General features: G+C 40.0%; 1 long non-coding RNA gene across 1 annotated transcript in view; it reads left to right on the forward strand.

Annotated features, from left to right (window-relative positions):
* The first annotated feature begins 318 nt into the window (after window positions 1-318).
* Window positions 319-23,313, forward strand: part of LOC149525186 (uncharacterized) — a 259,587-nt gene continuing 236,592 nt past the window's right edge. Inside the window, exons 1-2 of the long non-coding RNA XR_016349269.1 lie at window positions 319-732; window positions 863-907. This is a non-coding gene — a long non-coding RNA (uncharacterized LOC149525186). The remainder of the gene's footprint in view (window positions 733-862; window positions 908-23,313) is intronic.

The raw sequence follows: 23,313 nt of genomic DNA on the forward strand, positions 1-23,313 counted from the left end.
ACTCTGGTGGTGATATAAAGGGCCTTGGGTGCCAGCTGCCACCACTACCACAATTGTAGTGGTGGCAGCTGGGAGCCCCGGGGCCCCTTTGAATCGTCAAACCATGGAGGAACTGCTGCGTTTCTCCATCATCCTCCATCAGCTGGCATGCCTCTGTTTGTGTGTTTAAATCCCCCCAGTAACAGTGATATAGTTAAGGTGAGCCAGAGAGTCCAATTAGCCCATTCTGACATCTGGAAGGGAGATGGATAATTCTAGATTAGACCCAGATGTGGAGAATGAGATTGGGTGTTCCCTACAGATGAAGGACAGAGAGAAGAGCTGAAGTAGGGAGTTAATAGTCTGATTGGTCCTGCTGCAGGGAAAGCAGAGTAGTAGTTCTAGAGAGTTGCTAAATGGGCTGAGAAAGTTCAGCAGCAGACTAGTTAGAGGCTGCCTAAGAAGCTGGACCTCCAGGAGCAGAGGTTTATAGCCCATATAGCCTGCAGGAGGGCCTATGGTATGATCAGGAAACCGGTCAGGGAAGCAGTAGGTGCTTAGGAAAGTGTGATTCCAATGATTTCATGCAGGAATTCTGACCTGGAACCCAGAGGGAGTAGGTGGGTAGGCAAGCCTGGTTTCCTTCCCATATTCAGGAAAAGGGGATAAGAATGTTTCTCTGAGGAGAAGGTGTCAAGGACCAGTGGAGACCGGTTGGGACTGACAATTCAACACTGAGTTATGGGACTTCTGGTGTGTGCGATTCTTTATTATCCTTGAAGTGGTGATATTATGAACAACCAGATTGGAAGGCTGGAGTCATGAGAAGAGACTCACTGTTACAGCACCTAACAGCTGTTTGTCTCTGTTTCCCCTGCTGCAGTCTGGAATGCTGTGCTCTGCTGTGAGGAGAGGCACTGGCTGGCTGGTAAGTTTGCGTAGTTATATTTTCAGGATCTTGTACACTAGCAATTTATTTCTAAGCAATTGTATTGGTTGGTATGAAACCACAATCCTGTGGGGGGAAAAATCTTAATTTACTACCATAAGTAGCCCCATTAATGTCAGTGGGAATGCTCACAGTAGTGAAATTCAACCTTCATGCAAGTGCTTGAAGGGCTGAAGCATTACTTGCTAAGTATTGTACTCCAGTGTAATTTGATTTGAATAAGAGCTTGACAGATATTCATAACAAACTATTCAATTCATTTCACTACTTCTGTTGCTGGCATGTTAAAGAGATTGCAACTATATTAAGTTCAATTGTTCAAAACTATTTTCAGTTTTTTAAAAAAGCTGTCCATAACTTGCTGTTTGAAACTTGAGTTTAATTGTGCTTCATCCCCCAAATCCTAAGACTTTGTTTCTGTTCCCTCCAAGTACCTTTCCAGGTGGAGATGCTCCTAAAATAAATTTAAAATTCAACACACAAGATGAATGTTTGTATCCTTTAAAAATCATGAGTAAAACCCACACTGAAAGGAACACAAAATTGGCATAGAGTATTTTTTCCAAATATGCATAGTCATATTTTTCTGCTACTGATCCTGTTCTAGTTACAACAATCAGGGGGGAAAAAAGACAGATGAACTTGGGAAGTAAAATGAGTACAGGATAAAATAAATCTACAATGATGTGCATTTATTCAGTAACATTGAAAAACATACACGGCTTAAAGTATCTGGTCATTAACTCTTGGAAGTTCTCATTGTTGCTCCCATATAGTGTCTTACTGGAGAGTAAAATAACTTTCAAAGACAATAGGATCTTGTGAATATTAACTCCAAAGATGGTTGCTATCCTTTTTGTAGCCTGAGAGTTTGACATTCAATATCCTTGACTAAACAGCAGTAATGAAGGAAATTAATAAAACTATATTAAAACTTTAAGGGGGTATTTCTAAGCTGTGAATCAGGAAAGAAACTTGTTCAAACACATGAAATTCAACCCTCCACAAGCTGTACAAAGTTATGATTTACACATACCTCACAATAGTCAAGTACATTTTGTTCTTTAAAAGGCTTTATTTTAGAAGCAGAAAGCAGTAGAGACAAGTCAGTAATTAGTTTTATTAGTACCCCCAAAATATCAACACCATGTTCTGCCTAGTACTGTCCTTTGAACTCCACATCCTGTTCCATTTTCACTGGGTAAAAAAAATACAGCTAATTTTTTTTTTTTTTTTTTTTTGTCTGAAAGGAATGAAAGTACTTTTTCTCAGAGTCTTGGATGATTCAAACTCCAGATATTTAAGAAAATAAGAAAATGTTTAAATGCCTTAGGAATGAGTCACAATGTAATTTTGGATCTGTCTGTTGGCATTACAAAGCATCCATTGTAGAGAGAGGATTTCCTGATCTTGAAAATGCTACTGAACCATTTACTTATGACAAGCAATTTTTCTGCATAATCACTGCCATCAAAAATATATGTATTTTAACATTGATCTAGACAAGCATAGAAGCTGTTTCTCAAGTATTCTTAGGAGAATTTATTCTGCATTCCTTCTACTAGAACCTCCAATTGTCAGACATCTTAGTAAAGAGAAAGGAACAACAAATATGCTAGCTGTGCAGTCTATCCTATCCTCACTTCAGTGGGAACAATTTGCTTAATGGAGCATTATTCTTACTTGTTTGAATTTTTGATTTCATATTCAAAGACTTCTCTTCTAATAAGGCTTACTTATAAACATCCACAGTTAAATATATCTTTCTGGTGGATTGCTTGGCAGAATAACTGATCACTAAAAAACAAAATTTGAAAGTCCTTTCCAGAGAATGGACCACATTAAATTTAGATATTTAATACACTGGAGTTCAGAGGAGACAATATATGGAATTATAGGAGCATTACTGGTGTTAAAAATGTAATAAAATGCTAGAAAATTCAAAGTTAAACAAATATTGTTATTGACTGACTTTCCAAGAAAGCCTAAAAAGTTCATCATGCTCATGCACTCATCTGTTATTCCTGCTTTTATATTTAACAAGTTTTAAAATTTGATTATGATGTGCAGAAATTTGGTCTGTGTAAAACATGAATAAACTAAATGATTTTTTTTTTCATTTTTGTTGAGTCTCAAGTTAGGATCTGTGGGGATGGAAAAAAAGTGTGGTAACAATTCCTGATGGAGAACACTTTTTAAAACTATTTTTAAGAAGGGTATTTATTTACAACTTTCAGTTTTGATGTGGGGAAAAACTTCTCTGGTGACCAATGATTAGCTTATGTACTCTCCACAAGAAAAATGGCTAGGGATTCTTTCAAAGGGAAAATGAAAATTTTCTGTATCATTTTGGTTCTAATGGGCCTTAGGTAGAATGCTAATGTGCCTGTTCTTATGTTACTATCTAAACACTAGAAGGCACAGAAATAGAGCTTGATTATTACAATTAGATGAACCCCAATCTATGGCAGAAGGTACTATATTTTTGGGGTGCTTAGACACTAAAAACATAGGTATTAATAATAAATGTGATCTGACTTCTAGTGCTGGAAAAATTCTGACTCCACCATAGATTGTATGTATCAACTCTGAGGATGCTAGCTCTCCGTTTTAGGGTGAGGGACAAAAAATTGGCTTATAATGGAAACTGAATTGTCATTCCATTCCATAGAATCTTACCTCATCTCTGTAAGTACAGCCAAGCTGATTGAATAGTTTAGTGTTTTATTTAACCAAAAATGTACTCGATATTAACTTGTTCGAGGCTCTCAAATCACTCACTGACTGGTAACCGCAACTGCAAAGAATCAGGCCAAGTTGGAACACCAGGAGGCCATAACTAAGAAACAAACCGGTGGGCAGGTATCAAGATTCAGTGATCAGGAACTGGACTGAGTCAGGACCAGAAAGCAGGAACAGGTTAAAGTCAGGCAAGTTATTCATGGTAGGATATTTCCCACTTGCATGGATAACTTCCTGTTTCCTCCACTGATGCAAACTGGAGCAGCAGTCCATTAAGGAGCGGTAGAGCGCTCCTAATCAGAGTGAGGGATGGAGCTTGCACCTCACTTGTGTTTCTTGTATCCTGGTCCCAGTCACTGTCTTTGGAGGAGGATTGGAGTGTGATGTCTCCCAGAACTCCTATGGCCCTGACAATTCATGGCTTGTAAGTTGATGGGCTTTGTGAACATTTCATGTATGCAATAGTTTGTTGCTTGTTATGGCATCGGAGTTCACACTAATCATAAAGTATTTGTGAAAAAAATGGCACTTTTTTTCTCTAGGGTATGTCTAAACTACATCTCTCTGTTGAAAGAGGGATGTAAATTAGGCAAATCAAAAACGCAAATGAAGCAGATTTAAATATCCTGTGCATCATTTGCATAATTGCATCATAGAGGTCTTTCGAAAAGTGAAAAGTACTTCAAAAGTGAAATTGCTGTCTAGACTCAGTTCTTTAAAAAAAAAAAATCCCCCATTTCAAAAGTTCCTGTACTCCTCTGCCAGACGGCAGTTTCACTTTCGAAATACCCTTTTTCGAAAGATTGCTGTGATGCAATTATGCAAATGAAGCTCAGGATATTTAAATCCCTGCTTCATTTGCACTTTTGATTTGCCTAATTTACATTCCTCTTTTGACAGAGGGATGTAATTTAGACATACCCTCATAGGCCTGGCCCACTGAGCTTTGGAATATTTCCATTAACTGGATTAGCACTAGAACCAGCTGTAGCATACATCAGTCAGCGACTTACTTTTTTGATCTGAGGAAGTGGATCTGGCCCACGAAAGCTCATCATCTAATAAACCATCTTGTTAGTCTTTAAAGTGCTACATTGTCCTGCATTTTGCTTCAGCTACCCCAGACTAACACGGCTACATTTCTATTACTTTTTTGCACATTACAACTTAAAAAGGAACTTTGAGAATTCAAGCATTTAAATAAAGGCGTAACATATTTATTCAGTAAAACAATGGTTGGAGAGGAAGGGAAGGAATGTGACTTTTTGTGTGTTCCTGGCAAAAATGTGTTGATCACATTCATCAATGAAAACAGTTAATCCAAGAGAGAAAAAATGTCAAGGTAAAGCCACAACATATTTTCCTTTACTTTAAATCATTGAAAACCTGATAACCGCAATTAACTTTTTTTTTCAAATAATTCTAATTATGCATCCCTTTAAAGGTGAGGCAACTTTGCTAAATTTTTCATCCAAGGTCTAAAGTAAGAAGAAATTTTTAAACTTGATAAATTTAGTGATGTCCTAAACTTACAACAGCCATGTTATGCACCTTGTACTACGGACAGTATCTTTACTTAAAACTGCTAAAAACACTGGGAATTCTGTTAATTTGTCCAAATAGTATCTTCCATGTTGCAGTGGAAATGAGGATCTGTGGGTTGGACTAGGAGAATGAGGATACTATGAAGGATTAGAAGAATGTGGTAGAGTAGAAGAACTGTTTCTTGTGTTCTAAACAAGACTCCTGGTAATACTTTCCAGAATGTGTGCTTTCTTTTTTTTTCTTTGTTGCTCCCCCCCCAAAAAAAATGTTTAGTTTGATTCACTTTAATGTTTAGAACTGTTTTTGGAATACTTCATTCTAGGACATTTTACTCCATGTATTTGTACAATTGACTTCTTCCAGAGTAGTAGCACTACGAATTTGCATATGATAGTACATTATAAGCCACTGTGTGTATAGCTAAAACAGAGCAATCGAATATTTTACCTGTTAGTTCAGCTAATAAAGAGATTTGAATGAAGACTCCGTTCCGGGAGGCAGTTTGTGAATTTATCATACAGTTTAGGGCAATCTTGAGGTCTATAAATGTTCATATTTGAAAGTTCTAATATTTAACCCTTTCAGGACATTATATACAGGAGAAAGAAAAGAACACTTTGTTTATAAACACGAGAGAGGAAGTTGCAGCATTTCACAGAACATAGTTTCTGTAAACACAAATGTCTCACTGCAAAATATTCCAAGTGCTATGAAATCTATAAGCCTTCTTAAATACTGAAATACATATGTAAGATAAATTACTGAACACATGCACTGGTTTTGTGCTTGTGATAGTCAGCACAGCAATATTAGCTTTGGGATCAAATTTTATACAACTTTTATTTCCTGGTTATATTTATTTTGGAAAAGCTGTTTTTAAAGTCTCTTTGGTCAATTGTTTCTCAAAGTGCAGAAGACTTAGACATCAGATTTGTTCTCAATGGATGTATAAAACTGTTTCAGACTCTTCTATTGCACAAAGTTCTACTTCATTTGTTTGACTTTTTTGTTTGAACATTCTCTTATTTTGTTGGACTTATCCTTCATAGATACTTTTTGTTGTATTTTGCACATTGTTTTATTAAAGTTTCTGATCTTTGGATACAATACTTGTTTTGCAGTGTCTCTCTTGCTATTTGTTTCTTACAATTGCTGATTCTCGGTTTTAGTCTTCAGGCAGGAAGTTGGCTATAGTTGTCTGGTTTCACCTCCTTTGGAGTAAAACTTTTGCTTTTTAAATTCAATTAGATGTTGAGCAGTACATAAGTGTGTATTACTTGGACTTGAGTAAATGAATGTTTCAAACAAGGACTGCTATATAATTAAAGAGAAGGCAGGAGAGGTAATATTTTTTTTTTTGTTATTGGACCAACTTATATTAGTGAAAGACAAGCTTTTGGGTATATATGGTTGTGCCAATTTTCTTCCACTATTTGATCTGAGGAAGTGGGTCTGGCCCACAAAAGCTCATCACCTAATAAACCATCTTGTTAGTCTTTAAAGTGCTACACAGTCCTGTTTTTAGTTTCAGCTACACCAGACTAACAGGGCTACATTTCTATCACAAGCTTTTGGGTTGCATTGATCTTTCTTTTTGGTTTAGGAAAAGAATTTTAATGAAGCAGTTTGGGAGGAAGACTAACAGCTTATTTTGCTAATGATAAAATGTGGATAATTTGCATACTAAGGATGATTTACAAAAGCAAGGGGAAAGATAATGTTCAGCTGTTGTATGTACAAATTTCAAATAGTGCACTACAACACTGAAAATACTTCTCCCATTTAAAACAATGTTGTATGTATTCAGTTGGCATGTGTTACAGAGTTGGACCAGTATTCTTTAACTTTCAATGTGCATTGCCCCTTTCAATGGCTTTATTTTATTGGTGGTTCAGATCAGCTGCTGTGTCAACAAATCTGGCTTGACATCCTTAGTTCTTTCAGACTGCAGTGAGTGTTCCTGATTGGATCTCATCAGTAGAGTACTGCTTTCAGACAGGTTCCTGAAATATATGGAAAAACCTACTCCAGCCCATAAGAATACAATTCTATTTCCACAGCAGTCTTTTATTCGTGAACTCTTTATACACTGTGGTGAAGCTGGCAAAGTGTTCCAGTTAGGATAAAACAAATGCCTCTAATGAACCTGCTGCTATGAATTATTGTATTTCTATAGTAATTGTTATAAAAATGGGTTTCTGGTCCTCAGTATTGCTCCTGTGAATACATGAGATTTTATCTATGAGGATTTGATTAATTATGACATGCTTACAACTACATCTCATGCAAGCAATTACAATACTACTTTCTTGGGGGGCTGGAGGAATCTCTCTCTGAGATGGATATAGATCAATAAGGGAACGTTTTCTCAAGAAGTACTAATCTAACAAGAAGAACAAATTCAGGATCCCCACTGTGAAGAGGACCATTGCTTCCTAAATTGCATTGCTTTGTTTTTCTCTTTCTAGAAAATTGGTCCTATTCCCCTTGCACTTCGTGAACCAAATTCTGTTTTATGCCAAGTCTAAGAGAACAGGCTTCATGAATTGAGCTTGTGTGTTCTGTCACAAAGGGATTCTTCTCTTCTCAAGCCACAGAGTGTCTGTGCAGTCTCGTTGAGCTGCTACTTCGGTGCATGGGCATTCATTATGATTGCTGTTGGTTCATGCCCCCTATGTTTTGTCTAGTGGATCCATATAATGGCTAACACACCCATGCCTCTCTCCATTTCAGTGTCAGTAGCACATATTGGCTGCAAAATTTCACTGTGTGGCCTTTGGATGCTATGTGGCCTCCTCCCATGACTCAGTTTATAGAGTCCTGGTGGATTTGCTGAATTTCAGGTAGTTGGTGAGTGTATAATTTTCTTGAACAGCAGTTACAAGGATTGGAAGAAGGGGTGGAATTACTGGAAAATAGGACATTTTAATGTTTCCTCAGATAGCTGGGCAATGAAACACAGAAAACATAGGTAGTCACTGGTGACTATCCGCTTGATCCAGAGCTCTTTGACATCAGCAATAGTTTTTTCTATTGACCTCAACAGACTTTTTGGTCCAGAGTCTACATTATATAGCTTATGGTTCCACTTTGCAATATTTAACATTAAACTGTAAAATTAAAAAGATCAGACTTCTCTGGGGGAGGGGCCACAGATTTCTGTGCAAATGGAGCCATAGTGTAGAATTTTGGGAAGTACGTTGGATAAGATGAATTTTAACTAGAGCACTCACTAAAAAAGTGGTCCACTTCCTCTGTTCTCCCCTTCTCTGCCCTCCCCCCCAGCCTGCTTGAATGGTATTTTATTTGAAACAATGCTTGACCTTTTTAATTTAAAAAAATCTGCCATACACTTCTATTTTTAGTTATACTGGAATATTTTGATAAGGTGGCATTTATGATAACAGTTCATAGCAAGATAAACACATCAAATGTGGCTTGACATCTATTTCTCAAATGTTCCAAGCTGCTGAAAAATGTAAGATCAGCTCAGTGTACTGAAAAGTACTAGCCAGGAGACCTGTGGATTTTTTGTTTTGTTTTGAAGCTCCTAAAAATACATTACTGTAGAAACAATCTTTTATAGAATGCAGGGGACTGACGCATATAACCATGTTTGTAATCGAAGAAGTGTCTGGCCTGATTTTTAGCAGTACAATGCACCTGTTCATCCAACATAACCATTGTAGCTGTAGTTAATTATCTGTTCTACACTGACTGCCATATTTGTTTTCTGATCCAAAGGCACACACAGATTGGTTAACCTGTTCTTTTAATACTGGAAATAACTCTGTTCTTAAATATATAGTCAGCTACTGCCCTCACAGTTTGGTGTAACTGCAGAAGAAATTGATCTGTGTAGATAGAGGTGAAAGAAGCTTGATCTAGAGCCCAATAAAGTCAGTGGAAATTTGTCCTTGGACTTTTTCAAAGGATGATGGATCAGGGCCATATGACTAAATCGTGAGAGGTGGAAAATGACCTATAGATTTTTGCCTTTCACTATAATGTCAATACACATCCTGAACAGACTAAAAGGGAAGCGTAAATTTATTACATTAAATATAAATAAGAACAGTCCCAAGGTCCACGTAGCCCAGTATCCTGTCTTTCAACAGTGGTCAATACCAGATGCTCCAGAGGGTGTGACTAGAACAGGTAACCATCAAGTAATCCCTCTCATCATCCATTTCCAGCTTCTGACAAACAGAGTTAGGGACACCACTCCAACTCATCCTGACTAATAGTCATTGGTGGATCTAACACCCATTAATTTATCTAGCTTGTGTCATAAAACTTCAAATATGTTGAGGGCTGTTCTAAAAAGGACACTGATCAATTTTTCTTCATGTCTACTGATATCAGGGCATGTAATTAGGTAGCAATGAAGATTTAGCAAAAGCTGATAATGAAGATTTAGGTTACATATTAGGAAAAAGTTAACCAAAGTTAACTAAATTATGAAATCTCCATCAATGGAAGGTTTTGATAAACACTTGCCAACCATGGTCTAGATTTGGTGCTCCGCAGCCCCAGTAGGGCTGGACTGGATGTCTTGTCAAGGTCCCTTCCATATCTGTGGGAGCTTTATGGAATCCTAAAAACCATAACTGGACACAACTGACAGCATTTTGCTCAGAGGTCTAGTCATGGAATTGTTCAGATGCTGAGGTGCAGTAGCAGAGCAAAGGCTATTATATGAGAGAATTGTCAGCCAATCCAGTCCTCAGGAGTAATATAATATGTGCCAAATAGCCCTTTCTAAAGTAAATTTACTGAAAACATTTTCAAAGATTGCATGGATGACTAAAAAATGTAAATGTGACTAAATCCAGTCACCTTTGTATAGTGACATGATTAAAATTGGTCACCAGAATATGGAGGAAGACTTCAGCCATGACTGCTTTCTTCATAGCAAATTGGGAAACAATATTCTTGAACTATTTCAGATCACTTGAAATGGCTATCATTTCCTCCGCTTTAAGACAAGAGTAGCAGAAAATTGCTTTAACCATACAATGTAACACAACTTTTTCAACTGCTAATTTTATGAACACACATGCCTTCCAACTGAAAGTACAATTTAATTAAACTGAAGACTCTGATGTCATTAATCAGGGCAAAAGTCCAATTGCTCATTTGTCTTTTTTTCTTATTCTTTAAAAGGAGTAATGGATGAAGAATGTCGCCTGTAGTTAAGGTCAGGGATTCTTAACATGTCTCAGGGTAAGCATTTGAAATTGAATAATGAACAGTTGCTAAATTTATACCATCCAACATGATCTGCTTATTAGAATTTGAGAGTGAGACTGGGACTGGATTGAAAAAAATTCTACCAAAAGTGATCAGCTGCCTCTTTGAAGATGGGGCCGTCAACATACTATCCACAAAAATCTTTGGACCCAATCTGGCCCTACTGCAATTCAGAACAGCCTGGCCCTAAATTACTGTCACTCCTTCCTAGCACAAGTGAGTGCCAGCCAGACTCCATTGCCTACACTGGTATTCGCCACCCCTGCCAGTGCTCCACCTTCCTGCTTTCCATTGCCCTTTATCCCCTCTCCTACCACTGGGGCTGTGTCTACATTGGCATCCCTTTTCCGGAAAAGGGATTCTAATGTAGCACTTTGGAATAGGCAAATCCGCGGGGGATTTAAATATCCCCCGCGGTATTTGCATTAACATGGCTGCCGCTTTTTTCCGGCTTGGAAATAAGCTGGAGAAAAGTGCCAGTCTAGACGTGATTCTCCGGAAAATAAAGCCTTTTCTGGAGGATCTCTTATTCCTACTTGAAAAGGCTTTATTTTCCGGAGAATCGCGTCTAGACTGGTGCTTTTCTCCGGCTTATTTCCAAGCCGGAAAAAAGCGGCAGCCATATTAATGCAAATACCGCGGGGGATATTTAAATCCCCCGTGGATTTGCCTATTCCAAAGTGCTACATTAGCATCCCTTTTCCAGAAGGGATGCCAGTGTAGACACAGCCTGGGTGTTTGAGGAGGGGGCTCCTTGCCGTGAGGAATAGTAGCCTGTATACCCCTCTGCACACCTCAGGGTTCTCTTTGCCTTTTTCAGCACTCCAGCCTTGGGGTTCCCCTCCCTCCAGGACTAGGACCGAAGGAAAAACAGCAGAGGGTTTCCACTGACTCCCACCATTTTATGAGCTTTAAAACTCCACCTTGGTAGGTGCTCTAAAATCTGAATGGCTCCTCTCTGAATTACTTGGAAATCTGCCTCCTAGCAATCCAAATTTAGGGTCATTTGACCAAGGGAACCCCGGTGTTGGTCTGCCCTCCCCATAGCCGTTCCCTTCTGTACTACCCAGAGCAAGGTAGTAAATGTCTGGATAAATTCTAGCCAGATCTCATTGTCTTCACTGAGAAGCAGTGTGAATACACCCCACTATCAGCTAACCTACTTAAGGATAAGTCAATCACAACCCCATTAGACAAAAGGAGTTTTGGAATAGATGCCTGCTAGAGGGTGCTACAATTTGAGGGCCTGGGTGGTGGCAATTTGACTTTGAGAATGTAATATTCTTTGGGCAAGGGAAAGAGTGTGAATGCTTCCTGGGCAAGGGAGTAGTTTTGGGGGCAGGGGAGGTGTACTGCAGTCAAGAGGTCTGGGGTGGAGGATTGGGAAGGCTCCCTGTTTTAGGAAGCAGGAATTAATTGTACTGGGAAAGAAGAGCACTGCTGGTTCCTACATCTGTGGTATGGGGGAGTCTGCAAGTTGATGGAGATTGGCCTCGCTTTGGTGAATTAAAAAAGATATAGGAAACCCATACAAGTGATTTGCCCCAGGACCTTCCCAGAGACAATCACGGATTTTGCTGAAATTCTGGCAAATCCTAGGTAGGATTCCCATCAGCACCCTATCTGGCTTCCTATCGGCTCCCTGCTACATGCTGCCATTGCAGGGGCAGGCAGGAGTTTCCAGGTTGCTCCGCTTACTTTGGGGATGGGAGGACTCCTGGCAATGGTTGGTGGGTTTTTTTTATGGTGACCACTGAAGCTTTTCATCTAAAGAACTATTTTAAATGTACAACAGTAGAACTTTAAGCTGCAGGAATTCATTATTTACAGAGATTTTTGTGATTCCTGATGAAAATAAACAATGCAGAGGCAGGCATCAGATATGTAACTGTTGGTTGTATATAAGCCTTCTAAAACTCTCGCATACTGGACTTGATTCTGAATTCCTTCAGAACCAGATTCTGCAGGCAGATAGCCAGGAGGAAAGTATGAGGGGTTATTCTTCCCTGCTCTCTGCAGAGCCTGGGGGAGGACAAGGAACAATTGTCTACTTCCAGTCCCTGGGCTAACTTGTTCCCATTCCTCATTATTCTCCTCAGGGGCTTATCACAACCCAGGGAAAGGAGAGTGAGCTCAGTTTTGGACCATTATTATACCCAGGAATTAAAAGCTGGTGCACCTTGTTGATATTACTTTTAAAATGATTGAAACAATAGTTGCTTCCTGTTCAAAAGTATCTCCCATATATTCTAATCATACAGTCCAAGATTGCCACTTTGAGCAATAAAAGAAGATTAGTACTATGGGTCTGTTATGACTTCTCAACATAAATTATTACATATTAAAATCTGAAATGTACAAAAATTTTAGTTTTTAATATTTGCTGCAACCTTGGCCCCATCAGTCTTCTGTCATCAGGCATGCAGTATAGAGCTGGATATGCTAATTGTATTCCACCCATGGAATCCCCTAAGTCTTGTAGTGGCCACTTGCCAAAATCGGGGGGTGGGGGGAGCAGCCAAGGGCCACACTTCTGCGGAAGAAATGTGCAGTCTGGGACAAAGGTTAGGAGATGGGGATGAAGAGTCCGAGAGGCAATTTGGGTGAAGGAGGGGTGGGGGCTGTGATCTTGGGAAAGCACTTGAAATATATGGTCCAGTACGGGCTATGAGTGCAAGAAAGGATTTTGGCCTGGAAGTGGGGCTCCAGGAGGTGGTGCAAGGTTTGGGAGGGAACTGTAACCTGTGTGAAGGGCTGCAGAGGGTTTGAGTGGTAACATGAAGCAGGGGAAGGAGATACAGAGTAGGGATGTAAGCAACTACCCAATAAGCAAATACCAGTTTAAAAGCTAGTTCCACCCCCACCCAGCACTGTCTCTGTGGTGTGCAGCGGGGGGGTTGAAACGGCATGAGCATGGATTGAAACAGTCCCGCTGGCGTTTGTCCCCCCGCTGCTCCTCTCTCTTTGGAATGTACAAGAGCCACCTGCAGCTCTTGTACATTTCAAAAGAAGAGGCACAGAGGAGAACCAGTTCCAGCAGGGACTGCTTTGCTCCCCGCTGGCATGGGTTCCTGCTGCCTCTCTCCCTTTCAAAGGGAGAGGCACAGTGGGATAGTGAGTGCCACTTATCGATTAATCGATTCAAATTCCATGAACTACTTGATTAGCTGATTAAATCAAAATTTAACATCCCTAGTGCACAGTCATGGAGGGGGTATGGGTTCTGGAGAGACTTCTGGCCTATGGTAGGAGGGAATGTAGGGTCTGGGAGGGAGCTGTGACCTGGGAGAAGGGGGTGAGCGGGGAGGAAGGGTTACAGAGGGTTTGGATGGTGGCCTGGGGCAGGTATTCAGAGGGGAGAGGGTGGGTGGGATGCCAGAGGAAGGCTCTGCCTGGAAGGCATTTACTGCAGAAACCTGAGGTTTCCCTGTTGCAGGCTGCTCACTGCTCCATGTGGCTCCGCTCCAGGCATGTGGGGAGGGGTCAGGGAGGGAGGGAGAAGCCTTCTCACACTGCTGCTACTCCCAGCAAAAATTCTTAGCTCCTATTGGCTAGAAACTGAGACTGGTCAATGGGAGCTGAGACTTGCTTGGGGGAGTGAACAGCGTGAGAAGTCTTCCTCCTCCCTCCCCAGCTGTCCAGAGTGGAGAGCAGCTGGCTTTTTAATGGGTGAGCTGCTTCCTACCTAAACATTCCAGTGAGGTGGCTGCGGGCCGGATCTGGTGGTTTGGCAGGCTGCATCTGGCCTCTTGCCCACCCCAGCCCCACATCATGAGCATCCTCCTCTTCCTCTCTGGAACAGCTTTCCAGCTGCTTTGTGCTGCAAGAAATGCTGCTGAGGGGTTGAGGTCTCTCCCACAATGCATCAAGCATTTATTTAAGAATCATGATACTGAAAAGTTATTTACAAAATATTCTATCCCTTTTTAAAAAATTGAAATTTATGGAGCCTACCATACAGGACCATATGCACTGTGGTTCAGACTACTGTGTGTATCTCAAAAGAAACCAAGGTGGCTTTCTCTATGGAACACAACTTTTTTTTTTTTTTTAATTCCTGCAATGTAACTACATAATGGCAAAACAATTGTCTGTAAGTGGCATCTCCTTTTACTAGCTGGTGTTTAATTCTATCACAGTATGCCAAGACATGTAGGAACTAACCCACTATTGAAGTCTCTTTGCTTTTATGCTGATGTAATTCTGTTGAAATCAGTGGAGTATGAAAGTGAAGAAATACAGGGGTGAGTCAAGTCTGCAGTAGTTTGATGTAAACTGATAAAGTACAAAAAATATATTCCATCAGATATTTCTGCTGTCAGGACAGGTTGCATGAAATAGTACAATAGAGTTGTTAGTGTATACCAAAACTTTAAAGTTTACAGTCAAAACTTCTGTTGATGCAGCTTTGACAGCCATTGAACAGAGGTAAGAGTCCCTCTCTACCAAGATGCAAGGAGACCATATTCGGAATGGAGTTAAATTTTGAGAGCTTCAGTAACAAAAATGTACTAACCAAGTGGATGACCACAGAGAACACAATAATTTAACATCTGGATAATTAACTGACGATCAAGGCAGCACTGAACAAAATTGTGGTTGCATGGCCAGTCTTCACTCATCAGTGAAGCCAGAGTAAGGATTAGGCCCCATAAATGTAGCTATGTGATTAATAAGATAAACATCGGCAAATATTTATTTGACAAGTTTAAATGCCAAGGCTGGAGTTAAATTATAGAAAATTGTACCAATGGGATACAATTAGAAAGATTGTTTATTCTGAATATCTGGAAATAATTCCTAGCAATTAGACTGTGGAAAAGTGTCTCAAGGGACATGTCTGAATATGTAAATTTTCCTCATTTGATAGCTGAATACAAAATGTTATGTAGGCACATCAAGCCATTAGAGAGATCAGTGAGAGCTGCAGAACTGAAGTATTTTATCACCTCCCTTGTCTATTATAACTAGCGCCCTGCAGATCAGAAGCCTGGCTGACATTCATAACTAAGTGACTTAAACGTAGTGTATATTGCACAGTTGTTGAGAACTGGCTACTTGATCTTATGGCATGGCCCAGGCATCCAGCTCACAGCAATGTGATGCTCTGTGGGTCAGACAAAGATTCATGTAGTGTTCAGCTTTTTTTTCCCCTTTAAAGACTATGGGCCATACAGTGAGACTCTAGCCATTCTATCTGGGCCAATGAAAAATAGATGAGGCCTCCATAAGGGATATTTTCCCAGTGCTTAACTACAAAGAGAATGTTTGTTTGAGCAGAGCTTATGCACCTACCACCCTATTACCTTATCACCTGATGTAATAAAGGATTCCCTCAAATTTTTGGGAAACTTGTCAAGTATCATCATGGCTCACTGTGTTCATACTGTCTGTGATGTTTCTAATCCTTAATCTATGGTAGTGGTGCTCTTTCAGGGTTAGGTACATTTAACCCATCAGTGATCTAGGTCTGAACATGAAGCTGAGAGCTAGCAACTCCTGTGGGCTGAACTTCAGTCTGGCCACCTTACCTTGATTTGGGCAAAGCTTTTCACTGCCTCAGTTTCCCCATCTCTGAAATAGGGAATGCATAGATTATAGGCCATTTGAGAGAACTAATGTTTAAAAACACTTCAAGAAGAAAAAGCTTACTTGTACATACCAATCTAATCTATTTATCCATTTTAAAATCCTTCCCATTTTACATAAAATCCTAGTGTAGTGAATTGTCCTAGACTATGCAACATGACAGAAAAAAGCAGTGACGAGTCCAAAACACATTTTCTAGACAAAATGTGCAGCTCTTATTTAAGTAATACCTTAGTTTGCAAATAGTCCCACTAAAAAGAATAATAAACCAGGAAGTTTTCCACTAGAAAGATGACTTTAACTAGAATATTTCTGCTTTTATTAATGTCATTAAGAAAAGAATATACTCTAGAAATTCAGAAGTTACAGTAAATACTTCAGAGATTTATTTAAAACTCCTTGCATGGAATGTAGTAAGGACTGTAAGAATTTGTGGCATTGACAGATCTCATAATATTTGATGGGATTCTTGAATTTCCAGCTCCAGGAATCTTGATTACTTTTAAAATCTCAAAAATGATGAATAGAGATGTTAGCTATGATATAATTGAATAGTTGTGTAACCGCATAAAATATTGGTTACATGACTATTCAACAGTCCCCAGGAGTGGAGCTGGCAGCCAGTATGCTGGCCCCTCTCCCAGGGAGTCCCCTGCTCTGTTACCTTTCTATCAAAAGTTGCAGCACGGTGTGGGAGCTGGTCCATGAGGGGAGACAGTTTAAAAACTCTGATACAGAGGCAGCAGCATGGAGTGGCAGCAGCCCCTGTTTGGAGAGGGGGGACAAGCTGATAGAGGCAGAAATGCAGGAGTGGGGGAGGTGGTACTGTGCTGGGGAGAGCCAGCTATTAATTTGTTAGATGAGTTGGAGTAGAAATTGCAGAATCCAGAGTATATATAACAGCAAAAGCAATAACCTGTCAACTGTAGGATCAGTGTTAATGATGTTAATTGTCAGGCTGGATGTGTCCTGTTCATAGCTTTTGATGTATAAAAGTGAACACTAAAGGCAAGGGAAATTGCCTTTGAAGTGCATTAACCAACTAATATCTTTATTCAAGCCCAAATTGATAGTGTTGAACTTGTAAATGAATTGCTTGTAAAAATTTCAGCAAAACTTAACAAAGAGGGCTGGGATAGGATACAATTATTCTCTAGAAATACTTTGGGAAGTACCAGTGAAGAGTTATAGGAGTTGTGGAGGTGAAAAACTGAATTAGTTTTGAACAGAACTGTGATAAGGGTCCTTCTGATGGTCAGGAAAGCCCTGTGGGTCACTTCCGATTTCTTATTCCTAAAAGTTTATGCTTCAAACAGCCACCTAAAGAGATAAGCAAATGTTGCTAGGGTGTACTCTGTGGTAATGGAGATTGGTGTGCGTGTCTCTCCTCTGAAGCATCAGGGATGGCCATGGCTGGAGATGGGGAGAAGAAAGGGAGGCCAGTGGTCTGACAAGGTACTGAGCATTCTCCCTCTAAGTGCTTGGCTGGCTGGTTTTTGCTCCCATGCTTAGGGTCTAACTGATGCCCCGTATGTGAGGACAGAAAGGCATTTCTCTCGAAGTCAGATTGGCAGTGACCTTTTGAGGATTTTCACTTTCCTCTGCAGCATGTGGTGTGGGTAACTTGCCAGGATTATCTGGGTATATCTCCCTTAATTTCCCTGACACTGCAGATGCATTAGGCATTGGTGCAACTTACTCTTTCCCTATGGCATGCACAGTCTAGACTCCTGTAGCCTTCACATTTTGGTCTAATGCTGGTTGTTGGGTTTAGTGAGTGGTGGTGGTGGTAGCTTGTTGTGTAGCAGATTTAGGGCATGAAGGGACCACCAAACTGACTTTGTCTGAGAAGACATGAGTTTGTGTGAGCCTCAAATGTGCAAATGAGGAAATTTTACTACATGTTTCTCTCCCTGACCATACTCCTCCTAGTAGGTAGAAGTAACATATCACCTGCCTGTTCTCACTTTAAAGCAGGATTTGGTGATTATTATCAGTTCTCTTCTCATTAGCTGTCAGCCTGTGCTTATACATACATGAACACATCCTTGCATGTTACATGCAACTGTACAAATGTAGTAGGGGAAATAACACCCATATCCAAGAACCGAAACAGGAACTTCAGCCACATTTTCTGCACTTCCTTTCTAAAATCACCACTGCTGATATGTCTCTGACCTTGCCCTTTGGCAAACAAGTTCACTTCCTTCCTTAAACATCCAACAAAAAATGAAGCTTCTTGCACAAGTTGCTTTTTGTATAGATCACATAGTTCCTTTAAAATAGTTTACAGGATGAGTATTTAAGGTCTGCTTGGAACCTACAGGACTCAGGCATTTCCTATTAACAGCCTGGCAATACATATATTGTCTTGATAAAAAGAACAGTCACATTTCAATAGGTAACTATAATTTTCAGCATCAGGATTATTTTCTTTTTTTCTGTGCCTTTTTTAATTGGTTTCTTACAACTCGTGTGACTTTTATTTCCTCTTAAGGTCCCCTCTCCCCAAAAAAAAAATCACCTCTGAAGATCAGCCTTGATAGCAGATGCTAACAAACTACCAGGGAAAAGACCAACTTCGATTTTTCCTTTGGCAAAAATTCACATGATCTCACAAGCCAGAGTGTTTCTCCTTTAAAGGTTATCAGAAATTATAGATGGTGAATTTGACCACATTTGTGTCAAAATGCCTAAAATAGAAGCAATACAATGTTTAGACTTGCATATATTAGTCAATAAAGTTGACCTCTAAGTGTTAACTTGAAAAAACTTAACAATGCTCATACTGGGTCAGAACAATGACCCTTCTAGCTTACAAGCCTGTTTCCCACAGTGGCCAATGCCAAAAGCTTGAGAGTGAAGGTACAGAATAGGGCATCCCCTGTTGTCTAGCCAGAGGTCCATCTCTGGTTGAGCCAAGATGTTCAGGAATATAACTGCTCTGGGTTTCTCTAAACCTATCTTCCATGAACTTCTCACTTTTTTTTTTTTTTCTGAGCCCATTTGTACTTTTGGGCTTTACAACATCCTTTGATAATCTGATTTCTACTGATTGTGTTCCTTATGTTGTTGTTTTTTTTTTTAAACCTGCTTCCCATTCATTCATTGGGTAACCCCTAATTCTTGGGTTTATGTTGGGTTCTTTATTCACTTTCTCCACATTCTTCATGATTTTATAAATTTCACTCCCTTCCTTTAGTCGCTTCTTTCTTTTAAGTTGAATAGTTCTAGTCTTAGATGCTCTCCTCATATGAGCTGTTCCATATGTGTTTTGTTGCCCTTCTCTCTACTTCTTCCAAGTCTCATCTTTTTTTGATAGGAAACAAATCAGAGGATCACTCCATTTTTTTAAAATCAATGATCTTTGAAAGGATTTTTCTCTTATCACCTGGTTGCCTACTTTGCATAAGAACCTTTGTTGAGGGATCTTATCGAAGCCTTTCTGACAGTCCAAGTACACTCTACCCACTGAATCACCCTTGTCCACATTTGTTGACCCTCCTCCATCTCTGACACCTGTATTTGTGTCCGTTCCTAAGATTTGTAACTTAAAAAGAATGGCTCAGATATGGGAATCTCCCATATATATATACATATATATACACACACACACACACACACACACACACACACACACACACAATGCAAAAAAAAAAAAAAGTTTCTTCACAACAACTTCAGGGCTCTTTTAGTGCTTTGATCCGGGGTGCTGGGGATGAAGCATCATGCCCTAGCTTGTTGTGGTTTCTATCATACATGGTCTACAGTTTTGTTCAATGGCTTTTGGCATCCTCTTTATAAAAGTGGTTCCAACACCACTGCCTCACTTGTCCAGTGGCGCCACTGATTGTTTGTTTGGCAGGCATCCTGCTTCTGAAGTACTTGGGTTTTTTTTTTATATATAGTTATTCTTACAATTCCCTTTTTGTTCTACCTGATTATACTTTTACCTTGACTTTGCCAGAATTTATGCATGCCAATATTTTCTCTAGTAGTATTTGACTTCCAGTTTTTAAAAGCAGGACAACCTCCTTCATACATTAGGTATCCCAGTCGTAGATCTCTGTCCTTTAAACAACTGGTGCTTACGAGTGGGTGATCATAATTTATTTGGATAGCCATAACATCTCTGCGAATGCAGAGTCTATTGGATGGAGAAAATTAAAATGTTGAACATGGAAATGATATAAAAACACTGGTACATTCATCTCTTCTGAAAACCATATGGCCACCTGCATTTACATTTCATAGAACAGCCTCATGGAACTCGTCAACAGTATAAATCAATCCTCTAAACATATCATTTAGTTAATGTTTATCTTGCCATCAAGGTGGAGGCTCAACTCCCCCACCCTCCGGAGTCATGTTACTTCAAATAAGCAAATGGCCAAAGCTGATTTAATGACTGTTTTTTCCAGAGGGTGGGGATCTCTGGTCATGTTTATCGCTGATTGAGATGTTCAGGTTTAGTTTGATTTGAAATAACAGACGTGTTTTCAATTTATTTTATTTTTTTTTAAATGAGGCACCATTGAAATGTGTATTTTTGTGTGTTTTTACACACCAAAGTTTTATCACGCATATTTATCAGGACTGGGGGGAGAAGAGACCCAGGGGGCAACTGCCTGGCAATTCAAAAGCCCAGGGCTGCTGGCTGAGACCACCGCTATAGCAATGACAGTGGCCAGAGTCCCAGGCCCTTGAAGCTGCTGCTGGAGCATTGCAAAGTGCATTCTGAATGGCACTGAGGGCTGCCTGTGGAAGGCTCCAAGAGGCACGGAAGGATCTCTGGGAGAGGCTAGCCCTAGCCCCACCCCTTCTGCTTGAGTAGCTGCCCCCTCCCACCTTGTACCAGAGTCCAGCAAGTCTGTCAGCCCCAATATTTATGCTAATATGAATTCGTTTCCCCCCACTTGGCAAAGTAGAGAACACTTTGTTCAGGAGCTCAGCATTCATTACCTAGGCCTTGATCCAAGAGAATCATTCACTCATGAGAGAGAGGCAGCCGGGAGGAGCTGTTGATTTGTAGTTAATACCTTTTTACAACAGTGACCAGGGCAATTACACTCTGTTTATGGGAAAAGTTCCACAGAATTCAGTAGGGTGAAATAAATAGAATTGTATGTCAACTTAAGAGGGCTCTATAGCAATTACTCTAAAAACCTATGGAATTTCAATAAATGGCCTCCCTTTTTATAGGATGGTTTAAACCACGCTATAGAATTCTATAGGAATTTTTATATTGCTGCTTTTTAACAGATGCTCTTTGGAGGACAGTGAAAAGGGGGAACCTAAATAGTCTTTCCTTGGCTAGTACTAAAAAGTTCAGAATTCAGGGCAAAAGCCTCTTTACAACGTAGACATTTATTAGTCTATCAATTAAGGATGCAGGATGTAAATCACCAAATTCTGCTGAAGACATTGGAAACTAATTATATATATTTCCCATGTAGCATCCAACCTTTAGTTAGGCCATGTCTTTATTACAGGGAAGATCAATGCTGCTGCAGTTGATCTTCTGGAGTTCAATGTAGTGGGTCTAGTAAAGAGCTGCTAAATGGAACTCAAAGGGCGTCCCAGGTGGTGCCAGTACTCCTGTCCCTTGTGAGGAGTAAGGGAAGGCAATGGGAGCATTTGCTCACATTGGTCTCCTGCTGTGGAGACCATGCAGAAACTTGAATTAAGGTATGTCGAGTCCAGCTACGTAATTAACGTAGTTGGAGTTGCATATCTTAATTTGACCTTCCCCTTTAGTATAGACCCGGCCTTAGTCTTTTATAATTATTTCCACTTACACTCTCTCATATCTGGGACTACTGGATTAGGTCTCTTAATCTTGTCCATATTTGTTCCAGAGCACTTTGATTAGGGTTCTAAATGTAAGAGATTTAGTACATTTCCCATTGTTTTAATAGAGAAAAGCATTTGCCTCAAAACCACACGTACTAAAATGCCTTTTAAAATCTTCTAATTTAAAATACAAACTGAAAAGAAATTAGATCTATTGCAAAAATTCCTATTGTGAAATCTTACAAAATTAAGCATTCAGCAAAAGGTAGGAATAGTTACCCTAACTGCTAGGTCCAGTTACACATCAAGCTTATTGCAAAGCCTATTTCAAATAGTTTAACATCTTTCTTCCCCTAATTGCACTATAGCTTTAACTATTTTAATATCTCTTCCTAATACACTTAGCAACAAACTATAATCTGTATGGATTTCCCAAAGTGTCAAATATCAACATTATCATCGAATAATTACCTAAGAGCTGGTATAGTTAGGTTTTTTTCCCCCCCCTAATATCTAACCTAAATCTACCTTGCTGCAGATTAAGCCCATGACTTCCTATCCTACATTTAGTGGACAAGGAGAACAACTGATCACCAACCATCCTCTTATGTCCGCTCTTAAGCTATTTGATAACTGTTATCAGTTCCTCCCACCCTTTACAGATCTTGTTTTCTTAAGATTACATATACCCAGTTTCTTTTAAACTTTTCCTCATAGGTCAGGTTTTTCTAAACTTTTTATCGGGTTTATTGCTCCCCTCTAGGGGTGTGTCTAGACTACATGCCTCCTTCGACGGAGGCATGTAGATTAGCCAGATCGGAAGAGGGAAATGAAGCCGCGATTAAAATAATCGCGGCTTCATTTAAATTTAAATGGCTGCCCCGATCTGCCGATCAGCTGTTTGTCGGCAGATCGGGGGAGTCTGGACGCGATGCCCCGACAAAGAAGCCTTTCTTCATCGACACAGGTAAGCCTCGTGAAACCAGGCTTACCTGTGTCGATGAAGAAAGGCTTCTTTGTCGGGGCATCGCGTCCAGACTCCCCCGATCTGCCGACAAACAGCTGATCGGCAGATCGGGGCAGCCATTTAAATTTAAATGAAGCCGCGATTATTTTAATCGCGGCTTCATTTCCCTCTTCCGATCTGGCTAATCTACATGCCTCCGTCGAAGGAGGCATGTAGTCTAGACACACCCTAGGCTGTCTCCAACATCTTTCCTAAAGGTTGGGACTGAAACTGGACACAATGCTCCAAGGCCTCACCAATGCCAAATAGTGGGACAACCGCCTCCCATGACTGAATGTTCCTGTTATGATGGAATAATCTTAAGCACGGTTTCTAGCTTGTATATCTCCATGCCACTCCTTTCTTCTTTGCCTGAGGTAGTGGTATCAACTGATCACAGCTGGATACTTATTAGAATTCTAGGAAGGTGTTTATGACCTTCTGCAAGAGATTGAGA

This window comes from Pelodiscus sinensis, chromosome 3 (genome assembly GCF_052426305.1).
Source record: "Pelodiscus sinensis isolate ZL-2025 chromosome 3, ASM5242630v1, whole genome shotgun sequence".
Classification (NCBI taxonomy): Eukaryota; Metazoa; Chordata; order Testudines; family Trionychidae; genus Pelodiscus; species Pelodiscus sinensis.